The 6,599-nt window shown below is 39.2% G+C and overlaps 1 pseudogene; it reads right to left on the bottom strand.

Annotated features, from left to right (window-relative positions):
- Nucleotides 1-4,444: 4,444 nt before the first annotated feature.
- Nucleotides 4,445-4,830, bottom strand: LOC118584166 (annotated as a pseudogene).
- Nucleotides 4,831-6,599: the final 1,769 nt, after the last annotated feature.

The following is a 6,599-nucleotide window of genomic DNA, read 5'->3' as shown; positions in this document are numbered from 1 at the left end:
AATTAAGACTTCGTCAGTTGACAGGAATGGACCCAGCAGAAATTGTAGTACCTTTAACTAATGAGGAAATTTTGTCACTATGGAAAGATAATGAATACTGGCAGAGAGCCTGCAGTAACTTTTTGGGAGAGATTAATAACCATTATCCCAAAAGCAAGAGAATAGAATTCATAAAGAAGACTGAATGGGTCCTTCCTCACATTGTATGACACAAGCCAATTTCTGGAGTCCTCACATTCTATACAGATGCAAATAAATCAGGGAAAGCAGGATACAAATCAGGAGACTTAAGTGAAGTGGTACAAAGTCCATACAGCTCTGTACAAAAGGCAGAACTGTATGCCGTTCTTATGGTACTGCTGGACTTCACAGAACCCCTCAATATAGTCACTGACTCTCAATATGCAGAGAGAGTTGTTTTACACATTGAAACTGCTGAATCTATTCCTGATAATACAGAATTAACTTCATTATTCATACAATTGCAGTAAATCATCAGAAAAAGGGAACATCCTATATATATATAACACATATCAGATCCCATACAGGTCTGCCAGGACCTCTAGCACAAGGTAATGATGAGATTGATCAGTTACTAATAGGTAATGTGCTAGAAGCATCAGAATTTCATAAGAAACACCATGTAAATAGCAAAGGTTTGAAGAAGGATTTCTCCATTACTTGGCAACAAGCTAAGGATATTGTGAAAAAATGTCCTACTTGTTCCTTCTATAACCAAACTCCATTACCTGCAGGAAGCAATCCAAAGGGTATACAAAGAAATGAAATTTGGCAGATGGATGTGTTTCATTTTGCAGAATTTGGAAGATTAAAGTATGTACACCATACCATTGACACCTATTCAGGATTTCAGTGGGCAACTCCTATGAGTTCTAAAAAGGCTGATTCTGTGATTACACACCTATTAGAAGTTATGGCCATCATGGGAATACCTGTACAAATTAAGACAGACAATGCCCCAGCATATGTCTCCAATAAAATGAGACAGTTCTTTGCTTATTACAATATAAAGCATGTTACAGGTATACCACACAATCCCACAGGCCAAGCAGTCATAGAAAGATCCAATCGAACTTTAAAGGATATGCTAAATAAACAGCAACAGGTAACAATGACTCCTAGAAATAGATTGCATAGTACTTTATTAACCTTGAATTTTCTCAGTGCTGATGAGAAAGGAACAACAGCTGCGGAGAGACATTGGACGACAGACAAAACTCCTGAGCTAAACCAACCGGTTTATTTCAAAGATGTGTTGACCTCAGAATGGAAACCTGGATATGTCCTACGTTGGGGAAGGGGTTTTGCTTTTGTTTCCACAGGAGAAGAAAAGCTATGGATACCAACAAAATTAATAAAAATTCGATTCGAACAGGAGAAACCCCTTGATGAGGAGAAGTAAAAGATCATCCACCAATGTGACATCTCTTCAGGTTGTAAGAAAAATTTAACAATCAAAGGTTGGGGTAGGGTTCTGTTTTTATCTTTCCAGGATAATGGAAATACCCATCTTCCAGAAATCATAAGGCCTTGAATATCCAGATGTTTACAGCAGAAAGAAAGAATCTATTGGTACCAATCTACACAGGGTAAGATATCACTGTCTAACATCTATATCTCTATCAATCTAGAATAGTTGTGGTTCCAATTTAATTATAAACCAAGCTGGCTTTGGAGATGGAATTGGCTCACTCCTTCTCTAAACCCAAGCATATTGATAAAAGAAAAGGTTGAGAGATTCTTCAGTCCCATAACAGAAGAGCCCTCTGGTGTGAGACAGAAGGAAACCAATTATAAGGGACCATTATCTTCAAGATTCTAATTCTCTCCATGCTTACTCTTGATTTCTTGGAATCCTTTCTTACATGTCATAACATCTTTAAATCCAAACCTTCCATTCTGATAAAAAATAAGTTTTTTCCAATAGCAATCTTCAAAGTCTCCAGAAGGAAGATGGGGCCCCAACAACAACAACTCTACCCAATCCAGAATGATGTAATGGTAATCATCATCATACTACACTTCTTGCCAAAATTTCAGACAAACTTACCCATTACTCTGAGAGTTGCTGCAGAATCTACAGTTAGTCTAACTGAGATTTAACTATCTGAGCTTTCTCACAATACCCAACAGAGATACCATCGCTCCCTAAACAGCAGGAAGCAATTCTAAGAAAACGACGCCCCATCTCCCTAAGGTTTCATATTTCTCAGTGTTATGGATAATGGTTCTAGGGTTGGGGGTGGAAGAAACTGTTAAACTCAGTACTCTCCTTAAGGAAAGAAAATATGTCTCAAAAAAAAGAAAAAGGGAAAAGAAGAAATGGAATGGATAGGTATAAGATATTATGGTAGACTGTCATATACATTAGTAAACAAATTTAGTAATATAGCAGCCTTTGCACTGTTATGAATTCTTATATGTTGATACAAATATAAACTTTATACATTCCTATTTAAGATAATTTGTATATTGATACAAATACAGAACTATGTTTGTTATATTATACACATATTTTTACTCTTATGTGAAATATTTGTATATTGATACAAATGTGAATTTATATCTGTCATACTGTATGTATGTTCTACTTCTGTTTAAGATATTCTATATACTGATATATATTTAGGATTATTATCATATTGCATATTGCACTATACATTCCTACCTCTGTTAAAGATATTTTGTGTATTGTCACAATTTAAAGTCATTGTCTTTTTACTGTGCATTTGCTTACAGACTGTTTGCCTTATTTATAGGAAGCTTAGTCCTTAGGTTGTTCAGGTAGATAAGACTTACATAGTTATTGTCACCTATGCTTGTCATCTCTATAATTATGTTAGTTAGGTTATCCAGATTTATAAATACATAGGTCAGATGGACAGGTAATCTTCAAACACTTCATGGACCTAGAGAACATGGCATTTAAATAACTTAGAATTCTGTTGATGTGAGACATAATTGCTCCTGGCAGCACCAATTTGATCCCGAGAGAATGTTGGGCTTCTAAGACATTTCCATTTGGAAGTTTGTCTTCTTGGCACAAAATGGCCTACTGGGCAAAGAACTGCCCTTGCCTCAACTGCTGACAGTACCAATGCTGTCCTTTCTGGACAAGCGGGACACAAGGAAAGCGACCACTATACTTTGCCAAGACAGGGTAAGATGGTCTTTCAGAATTCCTGCTTCTGAAAATGGTCTGTCAGATACTCTAGGCCTGTAGCCAATTTTAACGCACCAATGATGCTGAGAAACATTAGGTGACTGTCCAGGCTGCTAGCTGTCTCTGTCTACTCTTGCAAGACTCCCGAAAGTTGCTTGCGTCCTTCTCCCATTTCTCAGGCATTATTATAGTCCTTCTCAGGTCTTTGATGAGGTTGGAGATTAGCAGTTATAGTTACAACTTAGTATATATACATACATAATATCTTAGATAGGATATATTAAATATTAGACTCAGGTTCTTTAGGATAGGACACCTTTTGGAATGATCTTTGTAACACGCCACCTACCCATGCCCTAGACTTCCCTGGATTTTACTATGTGTTTTTTGCTTGATATTGTTTGCACTTATTGTAATTCCAACTTATCTAGGTCATTATCCCTCATGACTCCTGGACAATATTTGATAACCATCTCTTTGTATATAGTCTTGTATTAGGTTAGAACTTTCTTATTTAGACAAAATGGGGAGATGTAGTGGATAGCCATCCCAGCATTGGCCTGGAAGTCCCAACCCCCATTGAGGCTTCGGTAATGGTCATGCCCACAAGGCAGGGCGGAGGAGGAAGCAGAAGACCAAGGATCGGGAAGAGGTCTCTCTCTTGGTTCCCGGACTCTGGACGCTGGAGGTAGACCGAGCAGAGTTCTCCAGAGAACACGGCCGGACTGCACTATACCCTTGCCAGACCCTGTAACCTACCCCTTCATTTGTAAGTACCCCACAAAATAAACCTCCCTTTTAACTACGTGGAGTGGCCTTAATAATTTCACCAATACCCTTCTCTCTCTCTCTCTCTCTCTCTCTCTCTCTCTCTCTCTCTCTCTTTTCTTTTCTTTTTTTTAAGTTCAGGAGCCCTGTTGGAGCAGTGGTATGTTATTATGACCTGGGGGTATTTTGTCCAATTTTTTTCCCCAGAAAATTTTAACAGGTTTATTTATAATTGTTATAAAGTTGAACTTTTGAAATGTGTTCACTGAAACATTTTGTTTGCATTAATGCTTTACATCTCGCATTTATATTAAAAGTTCATACACAAATGAAAATGGAAAAACTGCCAATACCTGATTTCTGTCCCCTATTTTTCCACTCGCAGTCATATACTTAGGTACCTTTTGACCCCATGGAAAAAATATCTAACATTCAGAACTACTGATAACAGGAAGAAGAGGAAAATTTTTTTGAGAATGAAATGTTAGACTCTTAAGCTTGTTCTCCACGTATACGCCGAGCTAGCTGGGTATCTTTTGGCATAATTGTTACAAGTTTGGCATGGATAGCACACAGGTTGGTGGTATCTTCAAAAAGGCCAACCAGATAGGCCTCACTTGCCTCCTGCAAAGCACCAATAGCTGCACTCTGGAAGCGCAGATCTGTTTTGAAGTACCAGACGCTGGAAGGGGAGTTTGCGAATCAAAAGTTCAGTGGACTTCTGATTTCATAGAGTGCCACAGTACCAAGCCTGTAACTATGAGGTTTCTTCACCCCTCCAGTAGAGGGCGCACTCTTGTGAGCGGCTTTAGTAGCCTGTTGTTTCCCGGATGCTTTTCCACGGTGGATTTGCGGGCAGTCTGCTTTGTAGGAACCATGGTATGGGCACCTTGGCTCCCTAACGCCAGCGCCGCCTCTTGCTTGCAGAGCTCCAGCCGGAGGAGAAGGGCGGAGTTGAGTAAGGAGGTTTTCTCCAATTGTTAAACCTCAGTCTTTCACTGACTCTGTTATCTGTTCCCTCACGGTGTTGCTTAGCCTTCACTCCTCTACTTACGTGAGCTAGGAAGGAGAGAAAGGGTTTGGAGTTGGGAAAGCGCCCTTTCCCAGGGATGATGAGACCTTTGGCCAATCCTCTCCTGCAGAGAAGGCTTCTGTTATGAAGACACTGGCACCTTCCTGGGTTCTAACTCGTCCTCTGTTCTGAGCAACAAAGGGAACTCTTGGTTCTTCTTTGCAGAAACTTGGCAAGGCTTCTGGAGGTAAAATTCATGACCATGAAAGGAGCCCTCCTACTATCTCCTAGGAGTTTCTCACGCTCCTGCTGGTCCCAACCAGTGGCTTGTGCTGTCAAGGGCCTGATTTTTACCAATTTGTCACGTTTCAATACTACTCTTCAGATTCAGTAGTGATCATTCATTCTAAATTCTCAGCTCTTTTAAGGCTCCCAAAGTCTCTGGTCTTTCAGTTTGCTTAGCTTTGTATTATTTTAAAAATAAGGATCAGGTTCTCTGCATTTCACAACTGAAACTAGCATACCCTCACTAGCTCCCCCCCACCCCCCCTTAGATGTCTTCATTTCTTTTAGGTAACACGACCCCTTTGACACTGCGTCTTAACCAATTCGGGTCTATAAAAGGAACACATTTTTGAAACAAAAGTCTTTGCTCTCAATTGTCAGGAAATGACTCACTGTCCTCCCTTCTGCCAGGAAACAGAAGCTTGAGCATATTCAGAAGTAAGGAAAATTTAGCATTTTAATACAAACCTATGATGAAAAGTTTCTCTATTTTTTTTTTCAAAAAGTTAGCTACCAACTGAAACAACTATCACACCAAAGCTTCACTATTTATGGATAGTAAAGGAGAACTCATATTAGGAGAGGCTGAGTGGCTGTATTTTAGAGTGCTTTGTACATTATTATTTAATTAGGCCCCTTTAAAACATGGCAGGACCACCTGCAAAGGTGCTTTGTAAGGTGACTACCTTCTCCTCCATTAGAGGAAGTGGGCCAGGCAAGGGCTGCTATATTTAGCAAGCAAAGGACTAGAACACAAAGTTGAAATTTAATTTTTTATGCTGAACAAATGAATCTTGAGAGTAATAATTCCTGTGCAATATTGTGTATCTGGCAATGCCAATCAGCACCTAGGGATAGATCTTTGAGGGAGGATTAGAAGGACTTGGTCTTGGATGTGTAGGGGACATCACCAGAGATCTACCAAGAAGAAGGCTAAGTGTTAAAGAGAGAAAATAAAGAGTTGTTTGAGATAATGTTTGTAAATTCAAATTCTAAAATATGATGATGCATAGTTAATACTTCCAAAACTTATATTCCAAGAACACTTATTAAATTTTATCCATTAATAGGATGTGATGAATCACATTACAGCCATATAATCAGCTCCAACTTCTATACTTGTGCCCACATGTGATCAGAGGTTTTTGAGTTACATAATAAACCACTGGTGATAAAGCAATATTATTCAAATTAGCACACAAGGCAACAGATTTTCCTGGGGCATTTTCATGCATACTTTGTCTTGATTTGGCCCCCTCTCCCATTCCCCTTCCCCATCTCTCAATTCCCTCTTTGCTTGCACCCATCACCCCACAGGACTCACCTTTCTGCTTTCAAATCTCACATAAT

Source organism: Onychomys torridus, chromosome 5 (genome assembly GCF_903995425.1).
Source record: "Onychomys torridus chromosome 5, mOncTor1.1, whole genome shotgun sequence".
Taxonomy (NCBI): domain Eukaryota; kingdom Metazoa; phylum Chordata; class Mammalia; order Rodentia; family Cricetidae; genus Onychomys; species Onychomys torridus.
This window is presented reverse-complemented; position numbering and strand designations above follow the sequence as displayed.